Raw genomic sequence first — 18509 nt, 5'->3', positions numbered from 1 at the left:
CACATACAATGGTATGCATATGTTCCAGTGCAGTTGCCACAATAGTGTCAGAAGTAGTTTGTGGCTGCAGATATATACAAGACCCTCTAAGTGAAGCCCAATGGCAAAATGGATCAAAAAGCAAATGGCTGTACCAAGCCTAACGCCTAATGTCTTATCCCTGACTGAGCCAGCCAACCACGGACACGGAACCACGGAAGCTGGCAAATGACAGCAGTGAATGTTTGCAAGATGACTGCATTGAATGGCAAGCTGTCATCAACGCTGGATGTAGGAATGGAAAATGGGCATAATATGGTGCTGAACTGTCGACTGGAGATAGTGAGTGCACATGGCAGCAAGTTGAGGACACTGACAGAGCTCCATGAGCACCAGCAAGGAATTAAAGGCGAACTGAGGATGATGATAGTGGCCAGGAACTCATGGCTTCGCTATGGGCATAAAACAGTAAGGTCTGTTTTTTCTGTTACTTCAGTACTGTTTGGAAGCACTACCATTTTCTGCCACCAGAGAGAATCTGTCTGTCCAGCAGTCAACAGCCAGCACCTTTCCATCTCTGCTGGTCTGTGGGTCACCTGCATCATCAGTGGCATTCTGTCCTTTGCCCTGCTGTTATTACATAGTTTCAGTATTGGTACTTTTTCACTACATGTAACCTACACGACTCGACTTGGTTCAGCTCTTTTGCTCTTCCACTAGCCAAATCTTCAACCTGGTCACTGGAACTGGGTACTTTTTTAGTCCCTGCTTGCGCCTGGTATGAACCAATCCTTGTAGGTACTAAATGTGACGTGCAAACTTTACAAAATGCTGATTGGCCAAAGAGATCTGTTAATCACCATGTAATGCAGAGCTCCAGCACATACAGCTTGTAACATTACCATGTGGTGCTTTGAAGACGTTCAAACTCTTTGGTTCAGTTGGCAACAAAAACCTCCGGTAAAAAAAAATGTGCCACAAGGAAAACTGTGATCTGTGAGAACTGGGGCGCTGAGCTGTGTTCTGTCCAAAATCAAAAGCAACACTTGAATACACAACAAGTAAACGGTGGTTTTCAAAGCTGTTCCTGTTAGAGATGTGGATTTGCGATGTCACAAGCTCCATTTTGTGGAAAAGCTGTGCTTGTGAAAAAGTAAAGTCGATCCCATCTCATGCAGTGTAAAAGCACCATGTTTCACTGCTACTACCTGCTCGAACTGAGACAAGCTTCAGTGTTTGATAGCAAAATTACTATCCTGGAGCTGGATTTTCCAGGATTAGCACAGGCTTTTCTCAACATCCTAGATCAAGTGGGTGTTCCTCTCTCTCTGTTGATAGATAATGACATGGCAATAGATGTGAGTGGAGCTTTAGGAAAGTGTCCCCTGTTGTCTGTGGGCAACATCGGTATCATTGTCAATGACACGAACAACAAAGATAGCAAAGGCAGTGGAGCAGGGCAATGTCACCAGTAGTGCTGGTGCAGGAGAGTTCTGCAGGCAGTGTGAGATGAAGAAAGTGGCAAAACCCTGTAAGACCTTCAGCCAAGAGAATCCCTGGCACATAAACAGTCAGGGTGACTGTTGGCGCCATCATCTTCCCTGGTATACTTTAGGACTTTGCTCTAGATAAATATTAGAGCCACCATTTGGCTCTTAGAGGGAGCAATCCTCTAGGATCTTGATCACCATCTAGGAAAAGAAATGGTGTTTTGTATTTTTTGTCTGTTTTTGGTGATGCTGCGTAGTTTTGTTATGTGTATGAAGATGGTATAGGGCCATTTGATTTCCACAATGCAGAGAGCATGAACAGAATCACAGAATTCTTCGATAATAAAATGGATTTCAGATATAAATATGGAAACACAAAGAAGGAAACATGTTCTTTACAAACAAATACAATGAAGCACCCTTAGTTTTGAGTGATGCTGCCAGGCATTTGGTGCTTTGCTCTGTTTTCCCTACTTCTGTTTATGTTCAAATGCCTCTTGTCTGTGTCTTCGGGCAACGATGTTGTTAAATACAAATATGCCATTTTGCTATTGTTTGTTTAATGGTAATATACTTTAAGGCAAAAACCTGCTAAACCCTAGAATTCCAAATGGTAGATTTGACACTGTTTTGGTAATCCACCATCCATGAATTGCTTTTCTGTGTTTATAACCCCTAGTTTTTTGTGTGTGTGTGATAGTGTGTGGAAATCTCATGGTGTGTTACCATAAATATAAGAAAATTCTTCTACCTAAGTTGTAAGGATGTTTTTGCATTCTTTGTCACAAATACCAAAGTATGTTACATATAGGTTTAAAGTATGTCATTATACTTGTGCCTTAATTCTGTGCACGCACGTGCAGATATTTTTAGCGAACAAGAAGATATCTGCCCGTGTGCACGAAGATCTCTAAGGTTTTTTTTAACACACAACTGTAATCTTTTATATAAATGAATTATCACACACAGGATTCTTAACTTTGATAAAATAAAAATTAAAAAGTTGTACACAGATGAAAATGTACAGGTGTGTGTGCTACAACCTACACATCTTAGTCTCCTGTGCACTCGCTCCACTTCTACAGTCATTACAAAGTGCCTCAGTTTCAGCCAATCAGAAACGACAAGTGAGAGTGGTGGTTTGACTACCAATCAGAGCATGAAGCATGGTAGTTTGAAAAGGGTGGCTTCTGAACGACTGCAACAAATCAGCTTTTCACAGCCATGCATAAGTAATTAGTCTTTGATTACAAAGCTATTTTAACTCATTCTCATTTACTCTTTTATAAATGTAAGCTAATATAAATAGATAGTGCTACAGACAGACAGAAAAGGATTTATGCGTGCAGAAATGTTGTTTCTCTGTCAACAAATCCACTAACGCCCGCAGAATTGAGGCACAAAACTACTAAAAGATTTTAATGTGTCTACTGTGTTGGTAGTGCATTATTTAGTGCAAACCAAATGTTGCATCATGTAAAATATACAGTACTGTGCAAATTTTCAAATATTCATATATTTTAAAATATTTTATCTCATCAGTGTGTAATTGTGCTTTGTAAGTTTAGAATAAACAAGTACTTGGAAATGACACCTTAAACTATTTTAGTAGAATAATTAGAACACAAGTTTCGTTTCCTAATTTTGTATCCATCTTCTTTATTGTTTTTGTATCTTCTGCCTTTGCAGGAAGACCATTTCCTGATCAGACCACATCATGGAGATCTTATGATCATCAGACAGCTATTAATTATTTCCTTCTGACTTTTCATACATTTCCTGTCTGTATTTATGATTGAAATCTGTAGGATTCCCTAGCCTGGTGTGTCATTTCTTAACTTAAGATATTGTAGGTGTTTCAGATAATCAGCTTTGCAACTTGTTCACTTTCCAAGATAATGTTACTCAAAGCCAAATGTTTGTGTCACCTTTTTGAAAGCCATCAGTGCATTTTCTGGGACATGATCAGGTTTAAAAATAACTGTGCTCATATGATTAACCTTTTATTAACCCCATCCTGCACAAGCAATATAGATTTAAAACTGTTGTATGATTGCCTTTCAGTCAAAGCCTGTAACACAATGAAAAACCAACCTTTATAGTCAAAATAACACAATTTAATTGCAGATTGCCTCCACAATATGTAAACAAAAATGATAAAAATAGCAGTTTTAATAGGACCTGCCTTTGTATATTACAATATGTTCTATAAGCACTTACTGTTTTCCATCGAGTAATACAGTTAATGTCGGCTAGGTTCTGTTTTTCTTGGGACCTTTGTTAACTGTTTTAGCACATGAAATATGATCAGAAGCAATGAGAATGACTTAACATTTGAAAAAAGACACACTCTGCTTTGCTGAGGAAGTGGCAGTGAAAATCAAGCCAGCTGCAGGTTTGTAAAAGGTTTTGTAGCATTCAAAAGGAACTTTATTGTGGCTTTATACTTGTATCTTTTACAGTCATTCACCCCAGTTGACCTGTTGTATGCAATATGATTTAGGAGTAAAACTGAAAGTTAAGAGAAGGGATCACTTCTGACGATTATTCACATGTGAAAGAAAGAGGAACGGGTACAAACTGCATCACAATGAGTCATTAGTTACAGTAGGTGACTGTGCAGTTAGGTTTTAAATGCAAGTTTTATTTGATATCATGGCCCATTAAATTGGCCTAATATTTAGGTATATACCTTGTTTTTAGCGCTTGTCATATTGCAGCATTTGGTGCTTAACACAAAATAAGATGTTATGTGAGATAAATCCTCTGATAGTGCATCTGTTCTCTTACTCATGTACAGATTTAGTAGGAAGTAAAACTGCAGAGACATCAATAAGCTATTAGAAATTTTGCTGTGAAAAAGGACTGTTGGTTTATTGTAGATAGGTTATTATTAAGTGCCATCAAGTTTGTGCTGACTACTGACAATTATATGGATAGTGTTCCTCCACAATATCCTGTCTACACACGATGGATCTTACTTGCTGGCTTCGTCAGGATCCTGTCTATTGTGTTAAGGGTTGTCCTTTCTCTTGTTGGGTGGTTCCTGGATGGCTATTGGATATAGTGAACTCCACTGACTCACATATAGAAGTCAAAACCCTTTTGGGAGAAAAAAAAGCCTCTAAAAATGTTACTGCTTTTCAGTAGGAAAACTTTTGACTCAAAGAGGTCAAAGACTAGAGAATGAGACTAGAGAGTGTACAATTTAGCTTTCACAGCGGGGGAGGTACATTATTTTCCCCATGGACCACATGTTCTCACGAACTTTCACTTCAGAAGCGATGTTGCATCATGTCTAGTGCTTGAGCTTCTTCATGAGCTTTCCTTAGAAACAAATGAGCCTTTTTTTTCTTCCTCCATCAGTTTGCCCAAAATGGTTCTAAGCTGTCATAGACATTACATGTATAGGAAGTCCTTTTGTGGACATTAACTAAATCATTCTCTATTACAAACATACAAACATATACATGTCCACCCACATCTCAGTCAGGTCAGAATGTTGCCCTTTGCTCTTTGGTCATACCGACCTCCCATGCGTTGCTGTGGGAACTTGGCCAGTCATCTGTGGAGTTATGAGAGGCATGTGGGGGAGAGGAAGCGGTGGTTTGGTGAGTCAGCGCCTCATGAGCGTTCCATTCCGTTAGCCTTCCACTTTAGCTCTTTTGACTCATCTGTAATCCCTCTAGTCTTTGAGAGGGGTGTGTGTCTGTAAACGTGGGGGAGGCAAGTTCTGTTTCTTCTGTTTCTGGCCCATTTGTTCATTTTTCAGTACTCTGTTTATGGCTTCATGGAGAAAGAAGAGTGATTGGTAAGTCACTGACTAATCAATACTGTTTGAATGGAAGCTGTTTCTATACAGAGTCAGTGTTTAGCTTTTGCTGTTGAGTCTGTATTTTAGGACTACTGTTGGTAGTTTGGTAGTTGGTAGTAGGATTATATTGTTGTATAATCGTCGCGTTTTGTTTGAGAGTGTTTTTTAAATATTTAAAAATATTTCAGTGCAGTACCGTACAATGGGTTGTTTTGAATCACTGACATTTGGCACAGTTTTGACTATAAACTACATTTGTTTAATATGGGAAGCTCTGGCTCTACACATTTTTGGTTTAAATCATTTTCATGTATGTGCTGCCGAATGGCTGTGATAAGAGAAAATGTATTTAAGCTCAAGTTAAGGAGCTTAAATACATTACGAAAGTCTCACACATCTGTTGTTACACATAAGTGATGACGAGGTGTCACTAAATGTCATTGCTTTTGGAAGTGAAGAACATAAATTTATATATTCTAGGTAATCAATGTGAGGTAAAAATTGGCATGGGGAAAGACAAAACATTGCAAGTCACCAAGCCTTTGACTCTCATAAATGCAGTTTGAAGAAATGTTCTCTTGCAGAACAAATTTATAAAAATGATAAAGAAATAGCAAACTATAGTCATTGCAAATGTGCTGTATGCACAATTGCATATAATACTTACAAAGTTATGACTTTCTGATTTTCTTTATATATATAATATAGCATTGTTTGACTTGTGTGAGTGCTGCAGTGGAACAGGAAACCCATCTTACCTCTTGACTTTCCCACTAAGGCTCTGGATTTGTCCTCTATCCATTATGGAAAAAGTCAGATCCTTCCCAACCAAGTTATTTTTAGTTCAGGATAGGCTATGAACAACACCAAGCAGAGCTTTGTGATATGTTGAGAATTATGTGATATGGTTTTCCTGTTCATGGTGAATTTGCTGAATAGGATTTTTAATATTTATTTTAATGTCCCTGGATAAAACAAAATGTTTACTGACATCTCTCGACTTTTGATAATGCCAAATGGACATTGAGAGGTTCTCTAGGTATTTTGATTTTGATTGATTGATTATAGCCTACATTATGGTTATTTTATCATAGCTTGTGTATTAGAGCTAACATTTTATTATACAACAGAATTAAATATATGAAGACATATAGTTTTCCCCCACTCTAGAGTCACACTGCTGTCTGTGCATTTTTGTGTGTATAAATGCAACTTGATGATGTCAGAGAGACTGGTGTTGTTCAAATACCCTTCCATAGAGGCAAATACCCAACAGTGGTACATTTACTGTAAATGAGGAACATCTGAGACACTTAAGTAAACCACTGGCTCTGGAGCTGATGGTGCAGTCAGCAGAGCTGCGTGGGGCTGCATGCGTGGGCAGCCATGACACAAATGACTCAGCACTGTGCGACCCAGCATTAAATAAAAAACTCCATTAATAACTTGTCAAATTTAACACTGAACAAATTTGATTCAGACAACTGCTATATAGCTCTTTATTAAAGATGCTTGAATAGAGAAGTTTGACTGATCACAGAACAGTGGCAGAGGTATTTGTTATTAATACAAAACATGAATACAAACATTGCTTATATACTTATTAAGGCAAGAGTCCAAATTCCGAAGGTTTGGTTAAGCATAATTTTTTACTCATCATATATAAGACCAGCCTGACTTCTTTATTTGGGAGTTATATTTGAATTCTTTTTTTTTTTACTTTAAGACTTCAGTTATAGGCTCCCCTTATTTAAGTTGACTTCTTTGCTAATTGTACATGTTATGTTCGTACCAAGTCATTTATTGAGCATATTTGACCGCTGTGATGCACAGACAACACGTCATTTGGCAACCATATTTGACCACTAATATTGCTATATTATGCACAAAATAACATTCCTTTGTGATACCAAAAAAGGTGATAGTGTGTACAAACTTTGATTAGGACTGTTTATATTAACAGAAAAATCATATGTTATATTTTTAATAGCAAAGTCTCTTCTCTTTCTGCTGGCTCATTTTACTGCAACTTGAAGGTTTAGTGATGATTCCAGTTATAAGCAATTTATATTCTTTTATGGTTCAGCAAAATCTAAATATATCTGAATATTTGAAAAAACTAAAAATAAATTTTATGTTTGTGTATATTTCTAATTATAAACATATACAACTGGCTTTTAGTAATATATTATTGATTTAATGTTATACATAGATATGTAAAATTCTGCCATTTACAAGAATTATATTTTAAAATTACGAACAATTTAATTTCCAATATTATTGCCTGCAACACTGAAAAATTGTAGGGGCAGAGACAGATTTATCACAGTTTTACATCAGGTTTCCTTTTAATAACACTTCTTATTTGTTTGGGAACTGAGGATTCAAACTGCTGAAGTTTTAAACTGTTCCACTCTCGCCTCCTTTCCCATGATTCTTTTTTCATGGTGTGCCACACATTTTCAATAGAGCAATTTTAACATATGAACTCTGGAAAAGGTCTGGAAATCAGGTCAGTGCATTTTCTGGAGTTGACATTTTACATATGTAGTGCACAGTTGGAAACGTTCTCAGACCTGGAAATGTGCTTTAAACATGGGGCTGTTTCTGTGTGATGCATGCAGGAGGCACGGTATGAATTCACAGTGATGCTCTGGAACATTCTACTGGCTTTATTCACACATGGACTCACTCACACATTACCTAGATTTTACTAGGGCACTGGCAGGATAATGAGTAATGTCCGGCACAAATACAGCTCCACCAGGTAAAGTGCAGGTGTGAAAGGGGCTTGCTGGGATAAACCAGAACTTTTACAGGACATGCATGCCTAAAAATTCAAATATACACCACCAAATGAATGCTAACTTCACACATATGCAAGGCACCTATGGCAGATGATTAAGCAATTTTCACTGATAACAGTCAGGATTATTATTATTTTTTTAACACAGAGATCAAGACATCTCTTTTTCTCTGCAGCATTTTTCATAGGATGTATGGAGAGGACTACCCAGGGGGTGGGGTGGGTGTATGGGAGCATTGGATCCACACTTAGAAAGAAACCCTTAAAATTTATTCTTTCAACACTCATTGTTTATATCTTTTATTTTCAACTTCTTTTTGCGGGTTTTGAAATCAGTGTTTTTTAGAGTTTTTTTAGTGTGGTTATTGTAGCAAATTCTGAATAGCTGCCTTTGTAGTTTTATCAGTTATACAAGGTGTTTATTTCATTTAACAAAAATATACCAACCATTCTGGAAGTGGGGTTTGCAAACACTGTGTCCACTCACTGTTCATGCTGTTAGACACATCTACATTGTTGGTCCACCTTTTAGATGTAAAGTCAGAGACGTTAGCTCATCTTACTTTGTGTTAGTTTGTGTTGGTGGTCGTCTAGTCCTACTTCAGTGGACACAAGACACTGTTGACTGGATATATCAGTGGACTATATTCAGTCCAGCATTGACACTGAGGGCTTTAGAAACTCTAGCAGTCATGCTGTGTCTGATCCACTCATGCCAGCAGAACACACACTAACACACCATCAAGTCTGTCAATGCAGCACTGAGAATGATTCACCTTGCAAATCATATCTTCTCTGTGGTGGTCCTGTGTGGTTCCTGACAACAGAAGAACAGGGTGAAAGGGGCAAAGGAAGTATGCAGAGAAACAGTTGGACTACAGCCTGTAATTGTAAATCATGGCGTGTGTGTGTGTGTGTGTGTGTGTGTTAGTAGTACAGTTCATAATCAATTGACATGTAATATTCTTCTTGTAGGGATTTTTAAAATAGAATTTGTGGAAGTAGGCCAAAACAAAATTTACTGATTGTTTTTGTACGTTAAAATTTCTGGTAAATATGATGTCAGGTTGGCAAAGATTTTGAAATGTCATGTTAATGTCATAGGTAAAAGATCGGTATCGGTTGTTTGATTTGAATGTGGTGTAAAATGACTGAGAAATTGCCTGTTTGATCATCTAAGTCAAGTTTCAGTTTTATTTACCGTCATAGTGAACTAAACAAATTATTGTTTGTGAAGTCGTTAGTCATTTCTGCAGGATTTCTCAATGTTGTAGTGGTACGAATCAGCAAATTTTCTCGAAGTGTCACTGGGTTCAAAGAAGGTTGCTGATGCATAAGTCAGATGCATTGCAGGGGTGTGGGTGGTCTAGGCCCAAAGGGATGTTCTGGTTTGAGTCAGCCCAACTGGGAACTGCAAATACTAAAAACTGAAGTATATTATTTTTGTGTGTAAAAAGTGATTAGCCCAATATATAATGTTACGAGTATCAGTCTTGCCTGTGATGACTTGAACACACCAATATTGCTAATACATTGCCTTAGTGGCTGTGTTGGTGTGCAGTTGTGAGAGATAATAAGACAAAAGGAAAGTGCTGATGTGTGCTGATCAAGATAGGTGGGGTCCACTGGTGTGGAACAATCTTCTCCAGGCTTGGACTGTTCAGATAAGACAGTAGTCAGACAGAATAAGAGAGGCATAGAGATGAGCACTTGAGTGCCAGCCACTCTTTCAGGGATTCAGTGTTGTATGTTAATCATTTAAAATCTAGGTGCTCATATATGAGACAATGCTATAGTTTCTCATAGTATTAACTTCATAACTAGAAACACAGATATTGAATCATTTATAGAAATTACTGCCTAATAATGTTCTGTTATTAATTAGAAATATTATTTATAAATATCAAATACTTTTCTATTATTTAATTATTTAAGTTGTATTCAAATGTAATCTTTATTTCAAATTTTCGATAGGGTTTGAGGTTTGTTATGTAGTCTGTATAAATGTACAGATAATAACGGCACTCTTAATATAGATATATGCCTTCTTTGGCTTTTGACAGTTTTGATGCCTATTTAATATTTTGATATGGATGTCTGAATTTGATTTTGAAATTTTTAATTTTTAAGAACAGATTAACAGATAAGAACATTAACATGTTTAAGAACATATTAACAAATACACAATCAATTAATTTACCTCTTTATATATATATAAAATATATATATAATATGTATGTATTTATGTATGTTATGGATGATTAGCTTGGCAGCTTTCATTGTTTTCTTTCTCATAACTCTGTATACTCTTGTTCAGTTTAACACTTTGACAAGTGATTAAGCTAGTAAACAGATTATTTACATTGCCGCTTATTTGTTCATCTGTAAAAAAAAAAAAAAAAATCAGTATCTATTTCAGACATTGGTTCCTGTTTGAAGACTGTTGTGGTACATTGTTATGCTTCGTCATTTGTAAAAGCATTTACCGCCATCCTGCTCTTGGCTCTGAAAAACCTGTTGCTTTAGATTTGACCACATCTGACTAAACTCAGGAGACATGTAAGAAGAGATGAAACTATCACATAATTGTGACACAGTTTTTAAAAACGCAAACATACTACAAATTTTTTTTGGTTTTGTCTTTATCTTTGCTTTTTGAAGACTTGTCTTTGTATACCTGTAAAACTAAATAAAACCTAAATTATTTTTCAGTTTTTTCTGTTCAAAATGCAGTAATCCACCTTGAACCCTGGCATTTACACTAACCCCCCCCACACACACACACACACACAGACACACACACACATTACGTTTGGTGCTTGGATGATTTTTTTTTTGTGTGTGTGTAAATTGATAGAATCTGGTGTGTATTTTTCAAGTAAGTATTTGATTTTAATGCTCAAATCATTGGAATTAAACTCACTGTCATTGTTATCAGGGATTATACAATAGTGTCAGCAAAGAAGGGAGCAATGTTACTGGATAGTAGTGCTTTAACTGTTTGTTTTTACATAATATTTATTTGTCTTTACTACAATAAAACAGAATTTAAAAACTGCTGAGTATGTTTGATATTGTAGTATTGAGCTGATAGTAATTTATATATAAAGTAGAGCCTTGTGTAGATATTTATAAATGTTTAGAGCACAGTGGGTATTCATATATTTAAAGATCTACCTGAATCATAGAGTGAAAATACATTTTTCATGACAGATAAGGTTGTTTAAATATATTCATATGTATCCAGAAAATTCACATCTCCAGAGGTAGAATGGAACAGTTTATATTCACTCAGTCACATATATTTAAGTTAAATTTTAAAGGAATTGATAAATGGAGCTTTTACTAGCAACGATTCTCTGAAAAAAAAACTGTAAATTTTACTCAAGTTCATTCCACCAATTCACTTTCAGCTCTTAATTTATTTATTGTACTTAATTTTGGTTTGATAATGAAAGCAACAGTGCATCACACCTGACTTTTAGATATGTTTTTTTTTCTTTTAGAACAACAGGGTCCTTGGGGGGGAAAAAGAATAATACATAAAACATTTCAGGTTCCAGTACAGTTTCAGTAAGTCATTAATGTTTGTTTTTACTCCTCTATAAATTGTTGCTTTCTAAATCTCCTTCTACTACAGTCATAATTACATTGAAGTAAATACTTTTATTTGATATTGTTTTTTTTTTTTTTTGCTTCTCAACCGACTTCTGGGCGTGTCTGCCTTGTTTTTTAATCATTCTGAAGCTTCCTGGTTCAAGCTGATGTTGTTTGCAGTGTACAGAGCTTCTTCCCACACATCATCATTAAGCCCTGCATTACCGCAAGTGTCCAGTAGGCGGCACCGCGCTTACAGAAATGAACCCTCATTGTTTTGCTCTGTGACGGCATTTTTCTATTCACAAAGTCACGTCGTTTTGAAACAAAGAGAAATAAATATCTTATGTTAGGCTTTCATGTCTTTTTTATGGAGACCAATAATCCCCTTATTGTATTAATTATGAACAGTAGCTTTTTAAACCACAATTAGAGTCTTCTTTGTGTAGTCCCCAAATTTGAAAAAACTGCACAGATTACTTAAGATGATGAAAGTGTTATTTTGAAGCCCATATTCGATTAAAGTTGCTTTAAATGTTCGTTCCTACACATATAACTCGCACTTTATTTAATAACCAAAATCGTCTTACTTTGTAATAGACGAGCTGGACACAATATGCCTAGTTACCTTGCTGTTTTAGATATAATAAAGCAAGGCCTGCAAATTTAGCTCGCTATATTGAAAAGGAGAAAATGTTTGAAATTTTAAACATTTCCTTCCAATATAGTTTGCATATTTTTCAACACCCACCCACCCACAGTACACTATAGCTGATGGCTAAATTCTACAAACATTTTTTTGTATTAAACACAGAGTTGCATAAATCCAGTAGTTTTACATAGGGAACATTTTTCGGTTTATATATTCATTTATGTTTTCAGTGGAATTAACTGGTCTTACTGCCTGAACAGGTGAACACCAAGCTTACATTAAGTTTACCTCCACTGCGGATTTAATGTTAATGTGCATACTACATGTATACAATTTACAGCATTTTGATTGCACAATTGAATACATTTATTGTTAATCTACTTTATATAAAGTTTCTTTTTAAACAGCATAGTAACATTGGAAAACAATATGTGTACTGTTTTAAACCAGCCATATTTAAATAGTAAAATGAAAGTAATTTTTTAAAGTAAGTACCTTTTTAACAAGTACCTTTTAATTACTGTTTAAGTCACAGAAACCCAGTGAAAATTTAGTGAATCACACTATATGTGTTTGCATGAGCAATATGATGACTATCTTACTTTTGTATTGCAATTCCACTTTCGAAAGCTAATGAACTTTGTATGCTAGATGGTATTTTACTTACAGAAATATAGGCTTTTAACCAAATATCTTTACCAGATTTTAGCACTTTATTCTGAAAATCAATATGAGGTTTTGTACACATATTCATAAAGTTTCTCCTCATTTGGTTATAGAGTGACATATGGAGCCTCAGTTTTTCATTTTATGAAATTTTATTTTCATATTGTAAATACATCTGAAGATCTGCTTTATTAAATTAATCAAATAATCTGAAGGGAGGGTTGTCTTTTCTGGAGACTTTAACCAGTTTAAACAAAGCTTTTGTTATAGCATAACTGTCGTTATGCCAGCTTAGAATTACCTGTGTTCTCACATAGAAATCTGTGTTTTAGTATTTGTTAACTAACCATTTTAGCCTCAAGAATCCCAGAAATTAAGACACTCTGGTGGCTTGCTTTTTTAAGTGAAAACAGATTCTTTTTTTATAGTGTGGTGTTAGCCACCCTTGCGCTAGTTTCCTCTGTGATAACGATCACGCTTCCTTGCTGCTCCCATCGAAGTACTTCACTGGAGCCGTTTTCACACAAATCTGGCAATGAAATACATGCCATTTCTTTTACAAGGCAAATCCAACTTGGATAATATCATAGTAAAAGTTTGCTGTAAGTGAGGTAATAGCTGTCAATTTCATGCCTATTTTTGCTGGTTATTCAGATTACTGTGAATTAATAGACCTATTTTCAATCAATTAAAATAAATTCTGCACAATAAAAATACAAAATATATAGAAAATAGTCTCTCAACATTGCTAACATAATGAATATAAATGTAGTTTGACATGCTGACTAAAATAAAGTATTTAGACCTATGGCAAATCTCCCTGAAATATTTTGTATTTTCATATGTTATTGAATTTTTTAATCAAGCAATGTTTAGGTGACATGTTGTAGTTTGAATTTTGGTGTGTGTGAATTTCTGACATTTCGGTGCTATTTTTGCTATATTCTCATTTTTCAGACGTTTCCACGGTTGTTCAGAAATGAGGATATTTGAAAAGAAAACACATCTATGTGCAGGGTTTGCTAGCTGCTGATCTTTGTGCTTTGATGTTTCATGTAATATTGCCCTTGTTTGCAGCACAGGTTGACCTTTCTGATGATGACTGGATTGTTTTCGCTTGTTTAAATTAGAACTGTCCTCTTCCTGCGGTTTCAAGAGATAGTGATCTTAGTCAATGGAAACGGTTACAGGCTGGATGAGGAGGCTCAAAGAACATGAATATCTGTTTCAGACATGGTTCTCTGTATCACTCTCTGTTTGTCCCTTTTGTCTGTCTCCATCTCTTTTTTCTGTCTCCATCTCTCTGTCCATAATGCAAGATTCAGAGACTAGCACCAGTCTGCCATGGTAACTAGCCTTTCACTCTCTTGCGGTGAGTGTTACTTTCATGTCTGTGAATGAAATTGCCAGGGATGAGTTGCTTGGTATTTGAATTTGAGGTTGTGTGACAATAAAAAAAAATTGCTCTATCCTAACTTTAACCTTGAGAGTGTTACAATTATTTGAACTGACTACTATGGGACATGATATGGACTTGCATTGAATCTCATGAGGAACAAGTAGGCGTGTCTTTGCGCGTGTAGTTGTGTGATGGAATATGTAGACCATCTCTAAGCTGTTGTCTTGTTTGCCCGTTTGCATTCATGAGAATGTGTGTGTGTGCGTGTGTGTGTGTGTGTGTGGAGTCGTGTGGGGGCAGTGTAATGTTGCTGAAGGCAACAACTGTTAAAAAATTGTTGCCTTCAAAATCTTATAGTCTAGCACAATATAGTAGAGAAAAATCAGTTTATAATTAAGAAACAGTAATGAGAAACAAATAATTATAATTAAATAGCACAATAACTGTACTATGTTAGCTGATGTTTATGTTTGCATTGTTAAACCCAATAGGCCCCTGCATCTTAAGTATTGATATGAATTACATCAAAGGGAACCTTAAACAATATTGTATATGTTATCTAGACAGAAACCACATTTCCAGAAAGCATTCCTAATATTTCAGTTGTTTTTTATTTAAAGTTGTTTTCAAAACTATCTGTAAATAACTACATTTAGTTTAGATATTTATCAACACTGATGAAATAAAAAATGAGTATTGATGACAGACACTAATCTTGTTACAGTTTGAATGTGGTGTAGCACTATTTTCAGTATTTTTTGAGGAGTGTATTCTAGATAGTTTTATGTTTTTATTTTTAAATTCCTTTAAATTTGCTAATGGCAGAAAATGTATTAATTATTTGGAACCTCTCCTAGAGCATTATAACTGTCAAAGGCACACTGTGCTCTTTGAAGAAGGACTTCCTTCAGCATTAATTGCATTAGGGAAACAACACATTTTGAAAACATATTACTGCAATTGTAGCAATTTATATATATATATATATAAAATGTGACAGTATAGAGAAGATTACTTTAGTGAAATATATGGTGTATGATTCACCAAATAAAATAAGCACTTGTTGAAATTCTGGTGTAATTATAAACCGCTTTATTCTTGATAGATTTATTGGTCTTTTTAATAGCAGCAGCTACACCTGTAATTCCTTTTCAACACCCTTGCCTTTTATAATTCATTTAAGCTTTAATTATTCAGCCACATTTTAGAAGCCTTTAATAATTTAATAATAAAAGTTTTCATTTTTGGCTTTTAAGGCAGGTTTGGGTAATAACAACGTGTTTATTTACCAGCAGCTTCAGCTGTTGCTGAGAGTGAAAACACTTGGGCATGAATGAAGATGTCAGTTTCTCTGCAAGCTTAGTTCCAGCTAAAAGGAGGGTGGTGTGCTAAGTAGAGGACTTCGAGTCAGTGGGTATTTAAAAGAGGCCGTCACTGTTGTTCTGCTTTGAACAAGGAAATTGAGCAAGGGGCCCTATATAAGTTGTGACACGGAAACACCAATCCTGCTCTTATGAAAAAAATGTCCTTGAGTTTAAAGAGCGTGTTAGAACCCGTACATTGTGACAGTAGTGATGTGTGGGTGATTTGACAGGGGAGGCATTTGTTTAATTCCCTATCTTGCAAACAGTACACAAACATTAAAGGGAGACTAGTGTTAATAATGAAGTGTGTGTTATAGTAATGTACACTTACACCAACTGACTAAATGCTAGGGTCAAACTGTCAGTATTTTTCAACCACTTACCTGCTTACACTTATCAGTACTTTTTAAATTCCTTTTCAGAAATTAATAGTGGGCGATGTAGTAATATTTGAAAATATATTTACTATAGGATAGTACAGCAAAAATATTTTATCATAATATATGAAGGTACACAATTTTTCTGAGGTTTTAAAAGTTGGTACAATCATAAACCTCACTATTGCTACATTAAAAAAATCTATCTAATATTTTGAGTATGATGATTTATTTGGTTTAGCATTTCTATAAAACCTTGTTCTAAATACACTTCAAATGACTCCAATTACCAATGAAACATGCAGTGCTTCAGGGGTATTTCTTATATATTGACATTATCCACAGAAAAACACATTGTGGACAATAAGGATCATGAAATATTGCCCAAATATGTATACTAATTTGTTTATCTGATGTATCTAATAGGTTGGATTGAGCACAAGAACAAACAAGCAGTGCCACATTAAACTATAAATAAATAAGTAATTTTCAACTTAATGTATTGTCATCCAGGAAGAAAAAGTAGGGAAACCTATTTAACCCTTATGAAAACAAACTATTGGCTTTAAACAAATGCTTACACTTTTAAAAATGGCATTGTGGCCTGACCTACAATCAGATGCTTGTTTATGTGTGGTGTATGTTGGTTACTGTAGTTTACAGGGTCTGTATTATTTAGTTTAATAAGGTTTTACTATACATTTAGTTTCTACAAGTGTAAATGGTACATTTGTAATGTTCAGGAAACCATATTGTGACATTATTAATTACAATAACATATTGCCATCTTGCCCATGTCTACCACAAATCTACATGACATTCTGCTTGAAATCCGTTTCAAAATGGAACTCATATGTTTATGTAGATGTTTCTGTTTTAAATGCCTATTTGTTTCTTTTTTGTGGCTGGCAGACCATTAGAGCAGCAAGGCCTATTCAAGATGTGTGACCTTTAACCTTTTGCTTGTCTCGCTTCCATCTGCAGCTGCAGGAGCTCCGCCGGCCGCTGTGGGGGCTTCTTTTGACACCGCACCCAGAAAGGTGTCGCCTCTTCCTTTTTTCCACCATTTGTTCTAAAAATGGAGGATGTTTCTGGATTGTTTCAGGAAGAGCAATACGAAATGAATGAGCAACGTTTGTGAGTAAGTAAGGAGATAGATATATAGATAGATACAGAAAAAAACAAGAGAGAGAAAGAGAGAGAGAGAGAGAGAGAGAGAGAGAAAGAGATAGAGTGGGTTGATTTTGAATGCAGAGATGCCAACCAAAAGCATAGGATGTGTAAATGTCAGCCTGAAATATCGAATACTTCAAAAATATTACAGGGCCCTGAATAATATGTATGACCTTTTTTCTTTTTCTTTTTTTCATGAAAACCACAAACCTTCTCAGTTTTGTTTTTCGGGCGTAATTTGGTTTATCTGTAAGTTCATCGTCTTTGTGTTAAGACAAACATTCTTGGAACCTCTGCTGCAGGTTGACAGCATATTTAGACACACACACAAACACCATTTTCTGTTTTTGATCTATCGTATTACGTTGATACGGATAATGATCAGTTTATCCATTAGAACATACTATATTCCTGGCATATATTTGTCTTTATTAAAATAAGGTGGTTAGGTTGATTTATATAGATGTTTTTAGATCTTCGTTCTGAGAATATTTATTTTTGTATTTGTATACCTTTTCTATTAGTAATGCTGTATTTGGGGCAGTTTTGTGGTTAATATTCTGGTTGCTGATGTTGTTGTTGTTGATAATGTAGTTTTTACTGAATACAGACACACACCATATCATGACACCTTCATCAATGGCTTGAAAAAATGATGTGAATATTATTATAGGAATTACCCAGTGCTACTCAAACAACTCACAGCACACATCAGCCACAAATGTCTTTTTTGTCTGACTCACTCTTTGTTCCACAGGGAACTTGCAAATGCAACTAACATGAGTGTAATTACACACAGTTTTTTAGATTTTCTTTAGAGCTTTCTGGCTTATCACACACTTTTTTTTGCACTTTGTGTTTGGACCATCCTGGCCACACATTAGTTGACTCATTAAACCCACAAGGTGGGTGTATTTTTCCTAAGCAGTTTAAATGCAAACTGAATCTGAACTGCCTTATGATGAATATCATTAATTAAACAACATAATAATGAAAATATTACATTCTCCTTATTTATTTATTATGTTATTTTAGAAAAAAAAAGATTTACTATGACAACTTTAAGAAATGTTTGTGTTGGATGAGGTTTAAAGAAAAAAAGCAAAATAAATTATAAAATCCCAAAAAAACAAGAAGCATTTCATGCTGCCTATTTTAATTGTCAAGAGAGCTTTCAAGATTCACCTTTGTG

Source organism: Hoplias malabaricus, chromosome 8, assembly GCF_029633855.1.
Source record: "Hoplias malabaricus isolate fHopMal1 chromosome 8, fHopMal1.hap1, whole genome shotgun sequence".
Lineage (NCBI taxonomy): Eukaryota > Metazoa > Chordata > Actinopteri > Characiformes > Erythrinidae > Hoplias > Hoplias malabaricus.
This window is presented reverse-complemented; position numbering follows the sequence as displayed.